At 39.5% G+C, this 24069-nt stretch overlaps 1 protein-coding gene across 3 annotated transcripts in view; it reads right to left on the reverse strand.

Moving 5' to 3' along the window:
* dlgap2a (discs, large (Drosophila) homolog-associated protein 2a) overlaps nt 1-24069 on the reverse strand; it is a 223705-nt gene that overhangs the window by 141109 nt on the left and 58527 nt on the right. For 2 of the 3 annotated variants that reach the window (XM_035413310.1, XM_035413234.1), the window contains exon 1: nt 14040-14462. The exons of the other annotated variant lie outside the window; for it this stretch is intronic. The gene's annotated coding sequence lies outside the window, so the exon portion shown is untranslated. Of the gene's footprint in view, nt 1-14039; nt 14463-24069 lie in introns of those variants that run through there. 3 annotated transcript variants of the gene reach the window in all.

A 24069-nucleotide genomic window follows, 5' to 3' on the forward strand; every position in this document is an offset into this window, starting at 1 on the left:
CTGTGTACCTCAATCTATCAATCTACTTATTGATAGATCGTCTTATTAGACATTATATACTTATATAGCAATGTATATAGGGTTTTTTGATAGGACTTGTATTTATGGGTAGGACTGTAGCATTATGAATTATATTTACTAAATTATTCTCAGACTCTGACTTCCCTCTTTTTGTGTCCTGGAGGATAAGAAGTTAATTGGACCTGGTAACTTTTGGTCAAGGGTCGAAGGCAACATCCTACTTTGTTGGCACAGGTAAAGCTGGAGAATAACAGTGATTTATTCTAAGGGCAAATGACTTCTTTTTTTTTTTTTACATATTCTGTCAAAGATTAATTTCCATAAATCAGAGTTGTGCTCTACATTTTTCTGTGCCTATTTCCAGATGTCTGTACCAGTCACTGAGGCTAAAGTATAGAAAAAGGTGGAACTAGCTGCCAAAGCTATCAGCCACGTACTGTGGTGCAATGAAGATCTCGAATAAGAAGATAAAGTGTTATTCATTACTGTATCCCATAAGCTGACTAAAATGACCAGTGCTGGCAAGCAGAGTTATTTCAGTAACTCTTCAGTTCATTATCTTTGCAGTTTACTGTTCACACTGAAATATTTCATTGATTCTGCTTTCTTAGCAATTTATTTGCTCAAACAAAGCAAAAGAACATTGCACACCCCTCCAGTCTAATTCTCTTTCTCATTTTAATTATGATTATGCATTACATGTCTTCATTAGGCATGACACCAGTGTTGCAATGTTGTGTTTCTCATAACTACATAGTGAAAGCAATAAGAATATCATTAACAGCACATTCATGATATCATACCATTGATTAATGCTATTTATGTTCACTGTTGTCTGAGACTTATGCGTACACAAAGGGCATTTTGTTTTCTGTATTGGACAAACGGCGTATTTGTTTGCATATTTTCACGTCAATACAGGTTGGGCTGTGTAATAGAAAGCATGTAAAATTTGGTGTGGTGCACTACATGTCCAAAAGTATGTGGACACCTGACAGCCAACATCTCATCCAAAATAATGGCATTAATATAGAATTATTCTACTCCTTGCTGCTATAACAACCTCCACTCTTCTGGGATGGCTTTACACTAGATGTTGGAGCATTGCTGCAGGGATTTGTTTCCATTCAGCCAGAAGAGCATTTGTGAGGTCGGGCACTGATTGTGAGGCCCGGCAATTAGGCCTGGCTCACAGCTGGCTTTCCAACTGATCCCAAAGGTGCTAGATGGGGTTGAGGTCAGGGCTCTGTGCAGGCCAGTCAAGTTCTTTCACACTGACCTTGACAAAACCATTTCAAAACCATGGACCTCACTGTGTGCCTTGCTGTCAGCATGTAGTTGGAAGAACAGAATCGCCTAGAATGTCATTGCATTAAGATTTGCCTTCTCTGGAACTAAGAGGCCTAGCCCAAACCATGAAAAACAGCCTCAAACCAAGGGGTGTCCAGATACTTTTGGTCACATACTGTTGTGTAATTTGGTGTTAAACAATTAATTTGCATTTGAACTCACCCAGACCAGCTCTTAGCTCAAACACATGAACCTTGTGCTGTCTGTAGTGGCTTAAATAATGCAAACCTGTAAAGTTTTAGTACATTGGATAGACAAGCAATCAAACATGACTGTTTGATGGATTTTGAGAGAAGAAAGAGAGAACCTAACCTCGAAGATATTAACGCATAGTTAAACTGAAATGTTTCTATGGTAACTTACATCAATTTAAAGAAGTCAGATTCTTTCATCGGAATTGATACTTGAATTGCAGTTAACTTATCTATAAATAGGCTACTCTCAATGGCAACCCAATGGCAATTGGGTTTTCGCTGTTTTCAAAATCTGCTTTCTAAACATACATCTCCTTTTCAGTGATCCGTTATCCAGCAGAAATGTATTTGTGTTCATAATGCAGAGTAACCATATATTTTTCTTTCTTTGCATATATGACTTTTTTTATTTCACCACAACTCACCCTTTTCAAACAGATTCTTTATATCAAATAATATATAGGAATTATGCCACACTGTCAGTTCCAGTCAATGGGGGAAAAAAAGTCCACAGTTGGGATTGGGCAGGAAAACAGGGCTTTGCTTTGCATACACATATACATAAATAAAGTACACTTTGGATTCACTAAGGAGAAAAATAAAATAAAAAGCAAGAAAATAAATAAATAAGAACAATAATAAAGAAAAGTACATACTCCAGATGTACATGAAGGAAGATTACATTTTTCCAGTTATTCTTTTTGTTTCACTGCTGTTGAGAGAAGCATAACACCATACTCTTTGGCAGGGCCTCCTACCAATAGAGCAAAAACAGGTCTCTTATATGTTCTGTGGTCCCCACCCCTAAAGGTGATTATCCAATCATGGCAGGTGGTTTTTACAAAAACCAATACAAATACTCTTTTTCATTATTTAACATGATGAACAATATACTGTGCAACTACGTATTTTTCACAAGCCCCACCTTGGCTTGAATTTCCCTTGTCATGTTTGATAGACCGAAATGGATTTTATTTCTATCCTGTACATTCAGTCCATCTCCCTCCATGCATACAGCATGAATAGGTACACAGGCTTTGGTATACTCCATTCCAGATGTCATGTGACCCCACTAGTGAAATCCCAAACATGTCTGGCATGGTAAAACAAAATTGAGCTTAACCTCAATTCTCTGTTGGCTAGCAAAAGACTCAATAATAGAACATTCTTCGGCTTAGCTCAGCATGTCTGGAGTCATACCTACAGATGCAAACACACATGGATATGCAAAAGGCAAGCATGTTGTGTGCATGCAAGGAATGCGTTATTTTACATATTTGTATATGTGATACCCCTACATCTCTGAAGTTTTTGCGAATGCAAATATTCATGAAAACAGACCCCCGATTCTAATAAGGACAAATGATGCTTACACCAGTGGTATTAAAACTTAACAAAAACTAATAGAAAAAGAGAAATAGCAATGCACAAATTCCCCTGCACAGTGTATTGGGACAGAGTGCTCTGCCACACAAACACAGTATTTTTCCTGATTTTATTCTTTAGTGCTGAGGCATAGCTTTTTGTCTAATTCTGATAGCATTTTGATTTCTTATCATGGAAAGTGATTTGTTTCACTTTAATGCTCGTCTGCATTACAGCTCGATATTGATAAGGCATAATTGCAAAAGCTACTTTGGGTTTTTATGGGTTCGGTTGACAGCTATGCCGAGCTGCTTGCAGAGCATCACAAATGCGAAACATAATTGAACTGGAGAATATGTACTGTGACACTTAAATAGTTTGGTAAATTCAAAAAGTAGGACAGTCTATAAACAAGCTTAAGCACTACAATTTGTAATAAAATAGAAAGAAATTACTAATAATAAATCAAAGCATTCGGCTTAATACCTGCTCTGATGAAAATACACAAATTAAACAACTAACATCACATCTTAACCACCTCTAAATAACAGGCTATCTTGACAACATAATTTGCCTGAAGAAGTATATAAATGTGAATGTGGTATCTTCTGGACAAGTATATCAGACATGACAAAACAGACATGATGAAACTATGACTATTGATTCATATATCTGATTGGCCAAAATAAAGCCAAACCACCATACCCTCAGGTAATCTATTCCTCTTAAACCAACCTCTTGTACAGCTACAGTCTCCAGTCACAAAATTACTGAAATTGAATTGGACATGCCTCAATTCATCACTGCCATGCGCTACTGCTAGAATTTGTCAATTGCTCTTTCACAGTGGGGGAAAAAGAACCCAAAATCAATTTTTGTACCAATTGTATTAGTCACTAGCCGTTAACATGAGCAGGGAGTGTCACATCATCATTCAGAATGTTCTAGTATAAAAATTGCCTGGATTTGTCAAAGCTAAGAATGGACACACCGGTCTGCTGGTACATACCAAAGGGATAAGTATCACCATTTAAAATTGACACACGATTCATAGAGTACAACTTTCTTTGCGATTGAGGGTATGGGGGAATTGAAAGGCAAATGTTCAGTCTGCAGATTGCTTGAGTTAAGACAGTGAGGTAAAAACCATTATCAGGTACTTGAGAATTTCAGGTACCACAGTGAGCTGAAGGTGCATTTATTATAATGTAGTCTTGTACATAACTGTGTGAAGTTTGAGATTGCAGATCTTTTCCTTTGCTGTCTGGGTCCACACTGGGTCCCATAGACTGACACACATCACCTGGAAGGCCTTGGAATTCTCACTGGTTAGAAAGGTTAAGGAGGGCTTAGACATCAAAGTATTTCATTGGAGGGAAACACCGAGTCATTATTTTACTGTTCCTTTCAGTAAATGGTGAGGCATAACAGGGGGTTTATACAGAGTTCACAGTACAAGCAATCTTATGCCTCCATTAACTTGGACTGGAGCTAATTCTGTCAATGTATTACTCAACAGTCACGTAGTGTAAACAGACAAATTTCATATACTATTATTATACTCAGATATTATAGGAGACAAAAAATCCAGCACAGAATATGCCCTTATTTAAGCTGTTTTTCCTCTAAACAATTGTAGTTCATTTGAAAGTATTTCAATACATATATTATTCATTAATTCGCTTTCTCTTAAGAATTTAATGAATACAGTAAATGAACGTGAACAGTGGTCATTCCAGTGATAGTGAGCTCAGTTTAAACAAATGCATCTCTTCTCTTTCCTGTGTCTGGAGTTCCTGACCTTCTTTACTGACCATCTTCTTCTTTAGCTCAGTCCTGCACTCTGATATTTTCCCTTTAATTCACTTTCTTCTGACATGGCCCCCTACCGAATTAGAGATCCCAGCTGTGCTTCCAGCTGAGTTGGGTTATAACCAAACTCGATTGACTCATCAGATACTCAGCTCCATATTCTTAACATAAAATCTCCCTGTCACTCAAGCCAAAACGTTTCAGCTTGATTATTCCAATGAATATTCATGAAGGAGCATGGGCAAGTTGCAAACCCGTAGATGTTCTGTAATGTAATATGGGACTGACGCTCCTGTCACCAACTAGATCATCCAGTGTTAGGATGATTAGAAAGGATGGGAGGAACACAGGAGCTGACCATCTGGTTAGCCTGTAGAACTCAGAGATGTTCCAGTGGCTGGGCAACAGCAACAGCTAGGCCTCTCAGGCTGCCCTTCATTACACCAATCACCTGGAGGATATTGAATTCTTGTACAGAACACGGCAGAAGGCGGAGCATCTGTGTTTTCCCATGATAGCCGCCGATGTTCGGCTGTGATGCACAGGGGCGGACCGACGGCCTCATTGGCTAACCGGCAGAAGAGAAATGATTCCACTACATGGTCCGATGGCATAACAAATGCTTACAGCAAGGTCAATTTACCTGGTTTAAAATTCTCCTGTTTGATACTGTGGGGCAATTCAGGATTCATGTGTTCACTGCTCAAGGGCAAACCAGCTACTGGACTGAAAGCATACACAATTTCTGGACAGATGAATGGCTTTAGACTAACTGACCACAGTCTGATCATTATACGGGTGCATCAAAGGTGTACTGCATTGCTGTGGAATTGCTGTGGAATTTTCTGGGTGCCCAGTGAACCTTAAATGAATGGACATCATCCCTTAAGGATCCCGCAGCAGAAACAGCTCATATTTTTCACATTATCCCATTCACATATCCCTGTTCTCATTCAGGCTAGGCTCTGTGTGCAAAGTTACAGAAACATACATCCCTCTTGTTAAGAAAAACAGCCCCTAACAAACTGTTTTCCATCTGTATAACCGCAGTCATTACCTAAAGAGGTTAACAACAATGCAATGCTTGTTGATGTGAGTTACCCCCCTTTCACTGTACAAATGAAATTATTATTATTATTATTATTATTATTATTATTATTATTATTATTATTAAGAAGAAGAAGAGGAAAAAGTAAAAGTTTGGAAGCCAGCACAGGTGGCATCAGCTAAAATGGGCTGGTTGGCCAAAGTGAGCACCTATTGTGCTATTGTCATTGCAGATACAAATAATAATTGCTTCATTTACACTTGTCAAAACCAAATGAAACAATCATACACATTTGTAACAAAAGTTTAAAGCCTTAATGCATTTTTACCACATTGTGCTGAAGCAGAAACTAAACTGTGACTCACTAAATGATTCAGATGCTTTTTCCCTCCTACCCAATGAAACCAGTGAGAAATACGGCCAAAAAACCTCTTCAGTACGCTTGTGTCATCTATCCAATGCAGAATTATTAGCACATTATTGTCTGCTGGAAGCTCTTTTTTTCTTTTCAAAGTAGCTAAAAAAATATGTGTCAGTTAATTATTCAGAATGTTGACAAATCTGACAGATGCTAAGATCTTGCAGTCTTGGCTGAAAAAGGGGGACAGATGTTAGTGAGTGGGAGTGCCCGGGAGAAAAACAAACGTTAAGTACAGAACCGTTAAAGGCAAACGGGCAACATCGTTGAACCGTTCCTCGGCTCTGCCCGTGTTTACACTCTCGGTCTATTCCTCTCACTGTCTTTCCCGCACACGCTAGTAAACACACCCCCTCACGCCCACAGACAGACGCAGTGATCTGGTGAGTCCAAAGAAGTGACAGTGTTTGGAGCATTATGGAGTGGGGGGGGGGGGATGCTAGAGATAGAGGCTATGGCTCCTGTGTCTCCATGGAAACAGGAAGGGAGGGTAGCCCACGATGCATTGCAAAAGAGCAAAAGAATTTAAACCTCAGCAGAATGCCCGAGGACAACAATGAAACACAACCAGGGTGTTTTTTTATTATTTTATTTTAGTTCTTACATGAACAGAATGCATTACTGACCACCTTGATCTCTTTACTGAATGTATTACTGACCACCTTGACTTAACTTGTGTCAAGAACATTTCCACGGTTTAAAGCACAGCTGAGTGGCCATTTGTTTGTTCGTTCATTCATTCATTCATTCATTCATTCATCAGTTCACTATGCTTGAGAACTATCCGTATCGCCATCCAGGCATAGATGGACACAGATGGGAAGTACCCATGTGATTTCTTTTGTTATATGAAACTCTTTCTAAACCCTTAGTTTAAGCATGCAAATTGCAAATTCAAAATTAAAAGAAACAGGTATGGCTTACAGGTAAACATTTTACAATGATCTTAGGTCTTATTATTTCCTGCCCCCTAGTTCCACCCCTGCCACTCACATTCTCATATTAAAAGAAAAAATTTGTTAATCTGTTAAATATTTTATTTAATTCTAAAATAAAAAGAAATGTTGGTAATACATACACTTTTAAACACTAAGGCAGCCATAAGAAGGCTTATTCTCTTTGTAAAGATTTGGCTTTTTTGCTGGTGGCCACAACTGCACAAAGTTTAGAAATAAAATAAGCCTAAGAGGCCCCAACTGTGGCTTGCCACCATTATTGTTATAGTCAGGTTCCTGAGGTAGAATATAGTTTGCGATTTATTATAAAACTAACAACAAACTTCTTACAAACACAGGGGCAGAACCAAGGGTGGGAGGGGCAAAGTGTAGGGTGGGCTTTAGTTCATCCAATAAGAGGGAGGTCAAGCTTAAAAGATTTAAAGACAGGTGTGGCAAATGACAGAGTGCAGAATTCAGGCCAATCAGTAAGGCCGAGGGGAGAGGGTAGAGTTGGGACTAGCCATTGAGAGAGGCCGAAAGATGGACTGGTTAGCTCAGGCCTAATCCCTGCAGAAGTGAGAGGCGAAGGGCAGCTGTCAGCACCAACATCACACAGTCAACGCTATCAGAGATTCAGAAGAGATTCTCCCTGATAAGAGCAGCATGCAGCTACTGCACAGCCACAATCTGTCTATCACCTTTTATTACCATATATTTTAATTTTCATTGCATAGTGTTGCCCATGAATTAGTGTGTGTTGTGTGTGTGTGTGCGTGTGCGTATGTTTGTGTTTGTGTGTGTGAGCGTGTGTGTGCATGCGTGTGTGTGTGTATGTGTAAGCATGATTCATTCCCAGCAACCACTGATATGGCAAGTTTGGTGGCCAGAATTTGTGAGCTAGCAAAAGACAGAATATGCAAATATGCGCCATTACAGGCTACTTGGTTGACTTTTTTCCTCTATTAACTTCAGCTGTGTTCATGGGTACTCCCCCTCTTTTAATCCTGACAGTGGTATTTGTTAAATAGCCGGCTAGCTTGTCATCTCCAACAGGATTGGTAAGGGTTTTGCATAATTCACCAGCGGTAAAACAGCTTCAGTGACAAGTGCTTTTCCCCACTGTGCCGGTTGCAGCTGCTCTTATTTTGTAAACCTCTAAAAAGCCGGCCCTCTGTGTGTTGCACTAAAAGTCAAAGGCACAACTCGCAATAGGCCTTGGGGTCTTCTTGCTTTTGTAAAGACAGTTTGTTATTTTGACACATTTCGCTCAGAGACATGTCAGCCACCACAGCTATTTAGTGTCCGTGATGGCACTACTCTGTTAAAAAAAAAAAAAACTCAATATTGCCTTCAGTGCAAGCTGCATTGTGTGTGTGTACATGTCGTTAAATGTTCGTGTACGTGTGCGCGTGCGCCTGTGTGCGTACATCTAAAATTATACATGTTTGTATGTCTGTGCTTGCATGTGCATGCGCTTCTTTGTTTTGATTTTATGCATGTGTTTAAAGTACTTGAGACGTGAGAGTGAATGTGTATGAGCATGAATGAGGATGAGATAGGTTACATTCTCATTACATTAAGTAATCGGTAATGGGAATGTAATTTTTCAAAAATGTAGAAAACCAATGAGGTTTTCTTTAGTATTTAAAATATAGGCTGTCACATGCATACAGGCTCATATTTTTCATAAAAAGGCCAACCTGATATCTTAACAAGCCAAGGAGCAGACCTACAGCTAGAATTCTAATACAAGCATGTACATTTCTGACAGCCTATCAATATTGTTATACTGCTCGCCCATAAAATATTCATGCCCAAAGTAAAAGTCCCTCCTGGATTAAAGCTAAGAAGAAGGTGACAGTTTGAACTGCACAGGGATCAGTGATTGATCTTCTTGTGGAACAAGCTCAAATTTATGATATAACTCATTCCCCCCCCCCCCCCCCCCCCCCCCCCCCCCATAAAGTCATGCAGAGAAGGGAAACATTCATAGAGAAAAGACAATGTAAATCTCCATCTGCAATAAATGATGTGGCGATTAAGGGTGGGGATAGGCTAATTGCTGTCAAAATCGGGTCCGTGCTTCAAGAGGTAAAGTTTGTAAAATTTCTTCTCCTCAGCAATGCAAACCCAGAGCCCAGCAAGGGAAGGTGTACTGTAAGTACATCGAAAGCATTAGATGGCAGAAAGTAATTATGCTGACTGACCCAATAAGATGTTGTAGGGCTGTTCTCATTTTTGGTGATTACTGCTGAAATTTCAAAACTGTGACGTTAGTTAAAAACTAGCACTCGCATTTAATAATAAGTAAAGGTTCAGGATACATTTTGATTAAATCCAGGAAGTATCAAGAACGTATAGTCTACAGACTTAATTTATTAGCTATAACATCATTAGGCATTTTACACATGTAATTTACTCAAACAACTGTTACGAAACACATGTAACCATTGTGCAGATGTCGTTTAGGCAGAAAATGACCCATATAAAATTATCTCGCATAACATACAGCTCAAAGCAACATGATGTCTCAGCATTGTTAATACGAAAATCATGAGCCAACTGACATACAACACCTATAGGCATAGATTCTGGAACTAAATAGTACTAAAGTTATAATTACATCTTGTATTTAACAGAGAAATTTATCAAAGGTGTAACTGAAATTAAAGGTGCCACAGCCAGTCACAAAATGGTTTAACTTTCATCATTGGACAGGAGCAGATGCTTAAGATTCCTTTTTTGTGAAATTATGCTGAAAGAGCACATTAAGTACAGTTTCTTCCAATACGTCTCAACTAAAGGAGGAGGAACTCCGTGCCTTCTCTAAAAACAACATGAAAGGAAAATTATACAAAATCTTTTTTGTCTTTTTGCTTGAAAAGATCATTATCTTTGGTCCCTTTAATGTCCTGCTCCTGATGTGTACTAATATACTGCACAATAATAACTTGAGTTGTTTTCACACCATTGGATAGCATTCTCAATCAACTGCACATTTCTGTGATGGTATAAAAAAAATCATTTAGAAAGTTTGTTTTTTAATGAAGCTGTTGCAAATGATGTTAATTTGTAAATGTAAGGGATCGATCTACATGCAAGCCCACTTGAACCAATGGGTAATTTGAATTCAATCGTTTCTGGTTGAGTGCTCAATATCATACACACAATATGGTTGATTGCAGTCTCCAGATGTTCCATCAATATCCAAACTGATATTTTCTATAGTCACAAGCTATATATATTATAGCATGAGCCCCTGTACTCCTGCTATCCTGTACTTTTGAAATAATATCGTAGTATATTATACAAGAATGAAGGATTTAGGTGTATAACGGTTAAATAGAGGAAACCATTTTTATTATTTAAAAAATTACATAGTTTAAAAGAGCCATGCTTTCATCCAAAGCAAGCGTTCACACCCTCATCTTGGAATGAAAAATGCCTGAGGCATGACAAGGTAATGAAGACCTGGTGCATGCTGTTCCCTTGGCTATTATTTAAAGCTTGGTGTGAGTCTTTTATTCCGGTCTCTATTTTAATGCTTTGAATTAACAAAGTCGCTCATTGCTAGTACTCACAAAGAGCTTCAGCAATATTTCACACTATTTCCCCACCTGTACTACACGCTTTCTTTAGTAACTTCCTTTTCTTTTTTCAAGGGCACTTACAAAAACCTCCGTCCCTTGCTTGAAAACGGCTCTACTTCAGCTTCTCCTGTAATAGTCACCGTTTGTGTATGCTACTGGATTTCTGCCTGTCCTGAAGATGCAGTGCATGTTTGGCCATGTTGTAGTGCTTCGGCACAACAATAGATTTCATCCAGATTTGAGACAAATTTGCTCCCAGTCTCGATCATCAAAAACATGCTGGATGAGACTGAGAAACAGCTGGGAAATGTTTAATGTGTGAAACTACAAAACAAATTGCATCTGCGTGTGAGATGCTCTACTCTTTATAGAATGTATGTAGCTGTGTGACAATGCCTTTAGTATAGTATACTTTAACAATCCTACACAATGATATGCAGCACTAAAGTAGCTATGATTCATAGCAAAGGTGATTTTGCAAGATTAGCACTGCATAGGATGCACCTTGGACCACTAGAACAGTTTTGAAAAATAATGAGCAAAAACCACTACTGTACCATCTTTATATTTATATTTAGTGCTTTAAAATCATTCCGTTTATTGTAAATAAATTAATCATGTACATATCACAAGGATCATTACTAACCAGGTAGATTATGTACTACATTGCAACACAATTTCCCTAAGCTACACAAATACTCACAAGGTGGCTGCCTAGCTACCAATACTGCATATAGTCAGACACCCTGAAAATGCCATTAGCTACCTAGCTTCATTTTATTTCTTGGTAGATGTATATTAACTGTCAACATAAAAAAACTTAGGTAGACCATTTTTGCTTTTGCTAAATATATAATGATTAGAAATTGGAGACAATATTGAGGAGCTTGAAAGCAAATATTTTTTGAATGCATCAAAAATGTTGATAGGTGACTGGCTAACTCTCTCAAACTGCCTGCTATATTAATAATAGTAGATAACTAGAATGTTACATTGCATACAGTACAAAGACCAGCTACTGTATGCAATGTAACATTCTAGTTATTGGCTAGCAATGCTGTCTTGCTAGTTTATATTCGTAGTTTCATTTCTGTCAGGAGAGGAAAATTATCCACCCTTAACAGACTGGTCAAAAGCAGAGTAGGTCATGTGGTAGTCCAGTACCATGGCAATTGCTAAAATGTTTCAAATCTTGCCAGTGGCAAAATTACAGTGGCACATGGCAAATGTGAACATACACACACTCATGTGGTTAAATAAAGAAGAAATTGGAATTAAATTAAAAACTGAAACCACAGACAACATGAGAAAGCCAATATTATGGATTTCTGGCCTAGATGAAAAGTTTATGGTTAAAAGTTTAAGATCAGTCAGTCACAAGATATTTTCTAATATTGTTAATACTGCAAGCATACAGCCCACCAGTCTCACCCTCATCAACACATGCTCTAATATGGTAACTGGCTTTTAATATTGAATTCAAATTCTGTTCACATAAAAGGTTGGGAATGAGCAAGTCACTTCCTTTATATGGATGTTAAAATGTGCCTTTCAAATGTTGATTTAGTCTCCTATGTAATGTCTCCCCAATGTAATATCTGAGCAAGTACTTTTCATGTTATTAGTAGTAGAATTTTCCTTTGTGTTTTTGTTCCTGATTGAAGATAACAGACCTAATTATTTGTTAAATAATAATGGGCTCAGAGAGGAAGTCATATCCATAATAAATAACTTTATGTCTTTTGCAGTGAATCTGGTGATTGAGGAAATCACAAAACTGTTTGATGTTATTTGTCCGCCAAAAGGAAGATTACAGTCAGGCCAGAATATGCATCCACAGAAATTGAATCAGAAGAGCAGGATTGAGTGTGTAGGCCTGTAAGACTCAAGAAAACTAAAGCAATTTCTGTTGTTTTGGCTCTGTACTCCAGCACATCAGATTTAAAATGAAACACTGAATATGAGATTAAAGTGCAGACTGTCAGCTTTAATTTGAGCAATATTCACATCCACACTGGGTTATCAGTATAGGAAATATCCAACTTTTTATATATAGTCCCCCAATTTTAGGGGAGCAATGGTATTTGGACATTTGGCTGCTCAGCTATTTCTTGGCCAGCTGTGTGTCCTTGGATCATTAGTCCATGCACAAGAAAGTAAGCAAAAGGTCTAGAGCTTCTTCTAGGAGTGGAATACATAGCCAATATCACTCCAAAGAATTTCACTGCAGTGCATGTAGTGCATGCAGAGCTTTGACTCCGATGCTGCTGTGCTTCTGTGCCTGAGCCTCAGTTAATGGGGATGGTGGAGACGTGCAGGGGGATACCCAGATAGACCGCTTGTTAGTGACATCAATCTCCATCACCTCCACGCTGGGACAGACACGCCAGGGCAGCAGGGGCTCAGGGGCATGTGACGGAGTATGTGTGGGAACAAAATCATTTTTTTTTTAGTTTAGCCAGCTCCAGATGTGCACAGATGTGTCCCATCAGCACACTCATTCACCCAGACACTGACAGGCACGTGCACGCATGCACGCGCACACACACACACACAGATTACAGGAGACAGATATTTCACACTTTGTGAAGTACGCTGGACCACTGCAGTCTGCACTCTGTTGATGAGGGCTGCACTGTTTGCCACTCAAAAGGGAGAGTCCATTCCCTACTTAATCCAGGGGACTGTGAATATGAATATTGCTAGGCAACATTATTCCACAACTGTTCAATTACCACATTTGAAAAATATCTGGCACTACAAAATCTAACAAGGTAGAGAGATATCTGCAAAGGTTTTTCAGGTTAACTGATGCCAGTAGCATACTGTAGCATTTAAAGAACAAGAACATACAGCATCTCCAGCTTGCCTAGCATGCAGGTCCTACTTCAGTCACTTAAAGTTGTGACTGTCATTTTGATCCCTCTTGGGTTTGCAACGCCTGTGGATACAACACAGGTTGCTGCCTTTTCAGTTTTACCTTCTGAGAAACTAGAAGTATCTGCAATCTCAGTGAGATGCCTCAATCATTGCATGGCAGGATTTTCACTCAAAATCAGGACCTTAGGATGCCAACGCCAGATGCAGCTTTTGAGGCTCGATAACTACAACTTCAAGCACCTTGACTGCCTGTCCAGTCGCATTTCAGTCAGAATGTTGCAGCACAAGTAAGGAGCGAGAGTCTCAATAGAGGATTCAAAGAACAATTTGTTGCCTGAAAAATGTGAAGCAACAACTCTGGCCATTCACCTGCCATATCCAAATTGTAAAGGTAATATATCAAATAATCCACCATGCACTTACCTGGCAGGGTGTCTATATGATGGGGACATCTGATTACATGGGATGCCTTTTCCTCATGCAGTGACAGAAAAGCACAAAATAATCATGAAAGAGGATTGTCTTCCTGGCTTCCTGTAAATATGAACAGGGTCTGCTGCCAGATCTTGCTTTTCTTTTCTTTTTATCCAAGCCCCCAGAACACAGAGAAAGGGATAAAGAAAGAAAGAAAGAAAGAAAGAAAAAAGAAAGAGGAAGAAAGAAAAAAAGAGCTCAGGATGCTGTGCTTTCCCCAGGACCACTTTGCAGGAGAGCGTTAGATTCTCTACTGCAGCAGTGGGGAAGGAACGGGCTGGCGATGAGTTCCACAGAGCCTGGCTCGCCGGAAAACATGGAGCCGGAGTAGGATACGGGATTCCGCTGCGTTCTCTCACTCTCTCTCCCTCCCTCTCTCTCTCTCTCTCTCAGAGACAGGAGTCTTCTCTGCCTGTCCTCGCACTGCAGAGGAGCTCCATTTATCTCCCTCTCGTTTCTCTCCGTTCCCCGTCCCTCTCCCCCCCCCCCCCCCCCCCCCCCCCGTGCCTCGGCAGATTGCCAGGAAGCAGGACATCAAAGCCCTTTAAAAAACTGAAATGCCCCTCGTCTGATGACATCACTCCCTACAGTTTTTACCAAACATGGACAACTTCCTCGAGAAACATCGCAGACTCCGACAACAGATGTGTTTCTTCTTTCCAGGGGGGATCCTCATGTTTAAATGATTGACAGACTCCTATCCCTATATCCCTCTGCTCCGGTATTTATTTATTTAAAATCTTTGTCTATTCTAGAGTCATTCCATTTTATTCCACACTTCTCGGCTAATAAAAATATTTACACTCATAATATCTCTCTTTCCCATTCACTTACAAAACTACACACACACACAGAGCCACACACAGCCCACAAACACACACCGTTTGACTGGAGAAAATGCAGATAGAGAGTATTACAAGACACATATCAATTTGACAGACAGGCTGTAGATGGTTGTCTGATACTTCTGTGCTGTATCATAGAAACATTATTTCTTCATGAAATGTCTACACAACACCTCTAAAACATTTATGAATGTGGTCAGATACAGATTTTGGTGAAGTGTGTGTGTGTGTGTGTGTGTGTGTGTAGGTGAGCACGCACCTAGGCATGCATGTGGGTTTCAGACTGACCAAAACGTAGCTGCCCTGTCGATGATGTGTCCACTAAATGACCCTGTCCCTCTCCCTTTTTTTTAACGATTCCAATCACAAAGGAAGCCGTCCTTCTGAAAAGTGAACTGTTTGCCTGAAAGCGAACGGCCCGCACACCGCCCATGTCTTCAGTCACTTTCACGAGGTAGTAAAGAGAAACACGTGTAACAGATTGTTTAGCGTGGTTTTTTTTATCGGCGCGCTGCATTATTCATCGGGGAGTATTTTTAGCAAGGTGAACCTGCGGGGGGCGTAAACCGGCTTCTCGGGACCGCTACCCCGCGTCCCGTCACAGCCGCTGAAGGTCTGTCCGCAGACGCGGCGCTGAGCCATTCAGTGATTAATAATGACAGAGTCGATGGAACATCTGTCAATCAAAATATAAAGCCCGGCCAAAGACACAGCCATCTCCTCGGCATGCTAATAACTAACTGAGAGGCTGCATTTATATTACAGTTTTAAAAAATATTTTTGCTCACATATTTGCATATCTAATATACACAAAAAATGGAAAAATGTTATTTTCTGAAATGTATTTTTTCAGCATCATGCAAAAGTCTGGTACTGCCAAAAGCAGTGTTTATATTTGTCATTTAATAACACAGTATATTTTAGTCATATGGGATTTTGAATTTTTGTAATAAAAGTAAAATGAATGTCAAAAAATTGAAAAAGGTTGTTTTGCTATGTCACTAATATATACCACAACTGCATACTGATTACACAGTAGTTACAATGGAATTACTTTTGATTTATTAACGTGGTCAATTCCTTAAAAAAAGGTTTTACAGAAATGTCAAAAAAATTATAATTTATTTGAAACAGATATTTTTTTAAAACTTTATTTAACCAGGAAGTCCCCTGAGATTGAAAATGTCTTTTCTGAGGGAGACCTGGCCAAGAAAACAGCTATGCAGTATAATTACAAGATGAATTGTTTAAGGTAAAGGTCTGGTTTTAAGCCACTCTCAAAACAATATTGAATTTTAGTGTTTTTTTGTTTTTTGTTTGTTTTTTGAAGGGAGTGAGATTCATATCATACCAAAATGGAATTAAAATTCATCTCTACACACAAAATGTACATTTTATGTACAGTCCAGTGAGTCATGATGATGCTTAATCCAGATCGCACAGAATGAAAATAGAACGTGCGGTACGCATGAGTACTGCTCACAGCAGGGGGTCCCCACCCGAAGTACAACCAGCCACATCGTACCGTCTCATCTCTTTTAGATGGGGTTAATATTATTACACAAATTATCGAGATGGCCATTTTGCTACCATTCACGGCTTCTGAAGCATAGAACATGCAGTATCTTCAGAGCATTTCTCCCACCGTTTCGGTCTAAACTGCCAGCTATTTCTATCAATTTGATGTTCTCTCGCTGTTCCCTCTGATACGTTTCTCTGAAATTCTTATGCTTTCCTCAATAGCTCAATAAGCCTCTGTCCAATGCATCAGCAGGACTTTCGAAATATCTCTGTCAGCCCCTAGAGGGCAGAGGACCAGAGAAGGTGCTGTCAAATCATATGTCATGAATGCACGGCTTACCATTTAATTTCATTGTGTCTGTTTATTTAAAAGGGAAAAGTACAGACAACATTGACATTTGCAATAGCACTGCCATATGTCCTACATGTTTATAGCCGAAGCTAATTTCCAACACTAGTCCCTTATGGGCATTAAATATACATCAATCGCATCACAAAATCCAATTAATCTAAAAAGAGAAAATCTAAGAAATATGTTTAAAAATTCAAATTATTGCAAGCCAAGTATTTGTAATTTACAAAATATAATGACAGCAAAAAGAATGACACTACATTCCCAGTTTGTTCTGTCCTCAGAGAGCAAAGAGGAAACTAAAAATAAAATTCTTCGGCTTCCCAATGGCCCTTTAATCAAAATCTAAAGTTAATAATGTACACCTAAAGAGAAGCAATTTGCATAACCCTTTGGCATGACTAAATGACACTGTTCATCATTTTTGCCCCGAACATACATTTAATAATTTACCGCAATTTCTACTACTCTTTCAATTAAGTTTGTTTTAGTAAACTTTTTCATGCAGTGTATGTGAATTTTGTTGAGTGTTCCTCCCTCATTTTATGTAGAAACAAATTTCAGTTCATAGACAAGGATTAGAAAGGGAAAGAATAAACCTACAACTTTAACTCGTATGCAGGTTTACGCTTGTATCTTTCTGCTTTCCTGGCTCTCTCATTATACTGTTCTTGTGCTTGCTGAAAACATAATCATCATAGTAGCAGGCATAGCAACACATTCATCAAACATTATGATGTAGACTAGTCATTCATTTCACTGGCTGTTGGCAGATCACCTCGTAAGCTCAACTCGTGAAACCCGACACAAAATGTGATCCTGGTGCAAATTTTCAGACCTGCCAGAAATTGAAACTCATGAATGCAGATGGAATCTTCCATCTTTCTGTGGTAAACATGTGTAAGGGTTCTAAATGGTATTAACATCATTCACTGCCAGTGTTCACACTGCTTTTTCACGCACATTTTTTTTTTTTTGCATTCCGGTCTAATAGAAACATTAGAGGGGTATATTTACCCTCTGACCGTGAGCAGGTGTTCATTTTACCAATTAAGTAGGTAAGTAATTAAGTAGATTCTGCATTAGTTGTAATGAGGAGTGTTACAAATAGGAACATAACTTACTTAAGGACGGCAAGGTTTCCATATCTTCAGTTGTATTCTACTATGCAATCTGGAATTTCTTCAAGAAACTCTGCACAATGCATGCGTTGTTGCCCATATTGGGGCACCCTGTTCAGGGATGGACTGTGTACAAGCTTTTGCGATAAATTTTGCTTCCTTTTGGGATGCAGTTTGTCAGTTGGGTTTGCAACCTAGCAATGAATAAACAAAAGAATGCATTTGAAGTGTGTGTGTGTGTGTGTGTGTGTGTGCATGCGTGTGTTTTTGAGAGAACTCACGTAGGTGTTCTAGTAGCTTGCTACCACTCTCCACCTATTTTGACAAATTACTGAATAGATTTATAAATATATCTCTTTTTAACAACCATTTCAGACATTCAATAGTGCGTTTTCTTTCACGATACATTGAGCATATCTTAGCTGGTATGGGCACCCATGATACTTATGCCTGCATTGAGTATTACTGAAATAGTAACTAATGTTATATATTATTTAAAACATTATGCTACTGGGTTACTATGAAGTTAAGAATAGTACAATGGTACAACATTGCTGTCTTCTGAGTCTCAACTCAAATTAAATAATGTTTTAAAGTCAATGAGGGAATGTTCGCTTTCTAAGACTTGCTAGCTTGTTGGGCAGCTGGTTATACACTGATAATGATAACTAGCAATGTTATTTGTAATGAAAAGTGTTCTTAGTGGTCTCAATAATTTTGGTTTGAATCTCATATTGAATAGATTTTGTTCATGTCGATCAGCACTGCACAGGACACACAACAGACATGGCTTACCAGATTCTCCATTTATAGGCCACTGTTTCTCATGTGCAGTGCTTATCCACCAGGTCCTTGAAAGTTACAGTTATAAGCAAAAGTATTGAGACGGTGAAACAATGTTGTTGTTGTTTTCCCCATTTTATGCGAGTAAACGTAATTGAACAAATGAACATAATCTGAAATAAAGTCTGCATATTTAGTACTTCATTGCAAATCCTTTGCATTCAATGACGGTGGTGACCCATAGACACCACCAGTTGCAGTGAATCTTCTCTGGGATTGGTCTGCCAGGCCTGTGAAGCAGCCATTTTCAGTTCCTGTTTGCATTTGGTCTTTTCTTCAATTGGATTCAGGACGGATGATTCATTTGGCCAGTCAAGAACATTCCACTTTTTGGCCCAGAAAAATTAATTCGTTGCTTTAGCAGTACATTTCAGGTCATTCTCCAGCTGCAAGGATTTCAGGTATTTGGTTGGGTCTGAGGAGACAAGATGTTCCTGCACACATCAGAATTCATCCTACTGCTTTCATCAGCAGTCACATCGTCAATGAAGCCAGTTCCACTGTCAGTCACACATGTCAAAGCCATAAGACTACTTCCACCATGTTTAAAAGATGGGGGATGCTTTGGATCATGAGCAGTTCCTTTCTTTCTCCACAATCCTCTTTCCATCACTTTGGTACAGGTTAATACACATCTGTCCATAAGACTTTGCTACAGAACTGTACAGAATGTTTTAATGTACTTTTTAGCAAACTCTAATCTGGCTGTTCTGTTCTTGAGGCTTACAAGTGGTTTGCAACTTGCAGTGATTCTTCCAGGTTATGCTGGAAGTCTTCTCTTTATGTCTCTTTAAGTTTTTAACACACCACTTCCTATATCCTGGAGGGTGTTCCTGGTCTCTTTGACAGCTGAAAAGGGGTTTTTCTTCACAATTGAAAGTAGTCTTTGGTTATCCATGATGGTGGTCTTCTGTGGTCTACCAGGACATTTGTTATTGCTATATCAGACAGATGATTTTGACACACCCAATGTTTTGGCTACGGCTCTGATTGATGTATTCTGGGGATTTTGCAGCTTCATAATGGCCTGCGTTACTGGTATAGACACTTCATTGGTCCTCATGATGAGAAACATCAGTAGAAGACTTCAAATTCCACACCAAGAATCAACTCTAGGCCTTTTGTTAGCTTTCTTGTGCATGAACTAATGATACAAAGACACAAGTGGCCAGGAAACAGCTGAATAGCCAATTATCCAATAACTTTTGCTCCCTTTAAATGGTGGGACTAAGCATCAAAATGGCTGTAATTCCTAGCTGACAATCTGCCCTTTTTATTTCAAAACCAAAACAATAAAAATTGTGTCACTGTCTCAATACTTTTTCATTTTTCACTGTGAATTAGACAGTGTTGCTAATGCACCTTTGATACTTTTATTATTCTAGCTAGAGGACCTCAAGTTGTTCTTTGTACATCTCCCATATGAAGACAGATGTTTGATTAATACAAACAAAACTGTTAGGAACAGGTATTGCAAGATATTACATCTAACTCATAGCTTTAAGAACTTTTAAGTATTGTCTGATTGAATCCAAAACAACTTGTCTGATTTGATTGGATTGAATATGCCCTTACATTAGCTCAGTGCATTTATTTGAATCTACACAGTAAAATGTTAATGGTTAAATCAACTCTGACAAAGTGCATATGGTCCTACTCTGGTCCCTATTGGACTAATATGTACTCTGTCAGATTCAAATTAACACTGGACACTTTACTGTGTCGGGGAGAACATGACCTCATCACACCAGAAAAATTGAACATTTCCCAACATTTATTCTGATTTTTCTTTTTTCAGTTTAGTGGCTGCTTTGGGCTTTTTTGCTTGCTGAAATAATGTTGAGATTTTATTTCATCTTCCGTGACATGACATCTGTAAGCAGTTTATTTGCCCTCATTCTGTTGACATTACAGGGCATTAGACATTTTCAATTATATTCCGTCGCCCCTCCAGGCACCATCTCTCTAGGAGCCAACTTCAAACAGTCACTCATCAACTCCCGAGTGTGACCCTTTTAGTCCTTTAGTGTTCTGCCTCAGCGCTCTTTTCAATATTCAAACCTCAAAAAAATTCATGATACAAAAAACGGAATGCTGGTACCTCCAGTCCCCTCCCCGAGCAGTTGTACTCCAGAAAAGCCCATAGGCACACTCTTATACAAGCTATGAACACTCAGATGTGTGGGTAAGTCAACAGAAACCCTACTCGGGCTAGCACATTACACAAGGCAGCGATGGCCATTTGAGAGAGCTGCTAGGCTATGTAGCTACTATAAAGCAGGGAGAGTTCATTCCTGCTATCAAAATAAGGCTATCAATTCAAAATGATGAATTCATGTGAACCACAAAAAGGGCATGGCTCTTTCTGTGGTTCTCGTGAATGCAGGAGGGAGTGGAACCAACCTAATTCAAATGAATAAATGCACAAATGTCAGTTTAAATTGACAATGCTAATAAATGCCATCGGGAGGATATACAGCATAGCTGACAGGAAAGAAAAGTCAAAGTACGGACATTGATGAAAAGGCTGGAGGCAAGATGCCATTCGAGATTTTTATTTCAGCGCTCTCACGCATTCAGACAAGTTGGTCAAATAAAAGGTGTAGTTTCTTTATTCTATATAGACAGAATGGATATTTCATGTTTTAATAAACATCATAGTAATGTTTCAGTCTAAACTAATGAAAGAGATAAAGATCTCCACTCCACGTGAAGACAAAAAAATCTGCAAATCCTGTCCTCTTTGAACAGATGCATTGTTACCAGTCTATAGCCAGTATAGATACTGTGCCTTATTCTAAGTGACTACAAGTGTAAAAGAGGAGATTCATTTCCTACCAGCAGTGTCCTTATTCTTCCAATAGGCTTTTAAAATAATTTACTTTTTGTTCAAGGCAGCAAATTAAATTATTTTAGTGTATTTCCTCTTGTTTCAAGGCTGAGAGTTACATATATATATACATAAATAAATGAATTTATAGAAACCCTTTTGGAAACACTGCAACAAAAGATTTCAACATCTGGCTTTGACACAAATGCAAAATTAAAGAGTCGTTAGGTCCAAAATGAAAAAATCACCAAAGTACTTCATTCGACATTAAACCTGCTCAGTCCTCCGCGAATCTCAGCCTGCACTCACATCAAAGGAAAGGGCACATCTGCAACGTTGCAGAAACATCATTACCAAAGCCTTGCCTTCCCCACTTTCCTAAGGCATTTGCAAAAAGACAAATATCCACTAAGCAACGAAATACGCATTTGTTACACATTCGCAAGGCGCAAGACCCATCAACATCAAAAAAAAAAAAAAAACGCGCCCAATTAGTACCGCGATCAGAACGGCTGTCTGGCGAGAGATGACATGACGGGAGAAAGCGGGCCTCGCTAAGAGGGGGCCGTCTGCGTCGGCACCAGTTGGCGCCCGTGCGTCCGTTGGCTCCGGCGTCCTTCAGAAAAGGGCGGCCGCGCTGCTCTCTCCGCGTTCCTCGCAGATGTTGGGGTCATGTGGGAGAGCGGAAAGCAAGCGCAAGGCCGGTCTGCGCCGCTGATTCAGCCACAGAACGGAGGGAGGATGACCTAAGTTACCCCCCTCTCCAAAGGGGGAGGGCGGACCATGTCCAGCAGGCTCCCCTCGTGACTGAAAATTTTGCTCTTTCTGGACTCACTTGCACAGTAAGGAGTACAGTGGCAATAGATTTGTGCAGGACCGCTCCCTGTGAATCCATGCCTCGCCCAAGGATCAGAATTGCTTCACAAGGCATCCGACTCCAATGCCCGCCTCGCTGGGTGGCCATTGAGGCAATTTACTGTTGCCTTCATCTAACAGCGGTCGATGGCAGTTGAAATCTTATGTTAAATATTACTAGAATTCAAACAGATGAATCAAACAATGTGATTCTACATCAGGTATCTCTTGACCTATCTTGATATTTTTCCATCAGACAACATTCATTTGTGTTTACTTAACCTGTTATCTATGAATACAATGATAATTAATAATAATGCATTTTAAATCCCTTTCCAATCAATGCAGTTAAAGTCTTTTTATTTCTATGTATTATATTTTCATTTCTTTCTGGCGTGTACCTTTCAAAGCAGTGTAACAGTAGCGCGGTTCCAAAATTCAACAGTTCAACTGTTTCACAGACATACTGTACAAACCAAAGAAAAGCTCATTCTAAACCGTAGCACGTCCACCCAGACCATGAGCTTCAAAGATGGCGGGAAATGCTGATCGTCAGAGAGCAACAAACTTGTGACCTTTTCACATTTCAGAATCTGAATTTACGCTCTGGGGCCTGTGAATCACCGTCCAACGCTGGGGCCTCGCCGTGGCCCGGAGTCAAAGCGAGCGCCGGATGTTGGATGATTAGCATTGCTCCCGGAGATGGCTCGATGAAATTCGGGGGTGAGTCATTCGCGAACGAAACCGTGATTAATAGACACCGGTGGTCCAGGCTTGACCTTCCGGAATGGTCCTACTTTCTGGCATGGTCTCCGACAGAAACACTCCAGAGACCTCAGGGCTAAAAGAAGCGCCCTCTCAGCGCTTTTTCCCTCAGACTCTCTCCTTCTTCGCTCAGGTGCACAAACTATGCAGATGTTAAACAACTTAAAGGTGGGTTTGGGTGAGTCAGGTGAATATGTTTTTTCTCCGGAGCCATGTAAAAAAAACTTTCCTCTCCCTAAGTAATGTTATTCGATTCGCAGGAGGAGCCTTTTCACACTGTTTCCATATTTTTCTCCCAATCATGTTCATGTCGCTTCAGGAGATGCGCTCTCATCTGAAGCATGTGACGTCAGCCGCCACTTCTTAGCACCCCGCAGTTCACCATTCAGGCTCACACAGACATGAGTTGGAGAAAAACACTTCACATGCGGCACTGGCATAGTCCAGATTTAATATCCGACTGTGTGGCACATCCACACACAGAACAACGCATGAATAGGATGAGCCATCCAGCAGACCTATCACGTTTTTGAACCAGTTTTTTGGTTGTTGAGTTATGAGAGTACAGTTCATACAGCTGGATGACATTAAGTGGAGGGAGACTGTAGGCAAGTCTGCACACTCAAGATGCAAATACATCTTGTTATGTCAGGTTTTTGGCAAGCCGTTTTAGCTTTAATTCATTTCTAGAGGATATCGCAAATTCAAATTCTAACTAGTTAGAATGCAAATTCTTGATATCAGAAATTCAATTGTAACTAGTTATAATGTGTATTTCTGATATCAGAAAATCATTATTTTTAAAACGGGTAGGCACAATAAGCTCAGGCTTCAACCTATACCTTTT

This window comes from Anguilla anguilla, chromosome 1 (assembly GCF_013347855.1).
Source record: "Anguilla anguilla isolate fAngAng1 chromosome 1, fAngAng1.pri, whole genome shotgun sequence".
Lineage (NCBI taxonomy): Eukaryota > Metazoa > Chordata > Actinopteri > Anguilliformes > Anguillidae > Anguilla > Anguilla anguilla.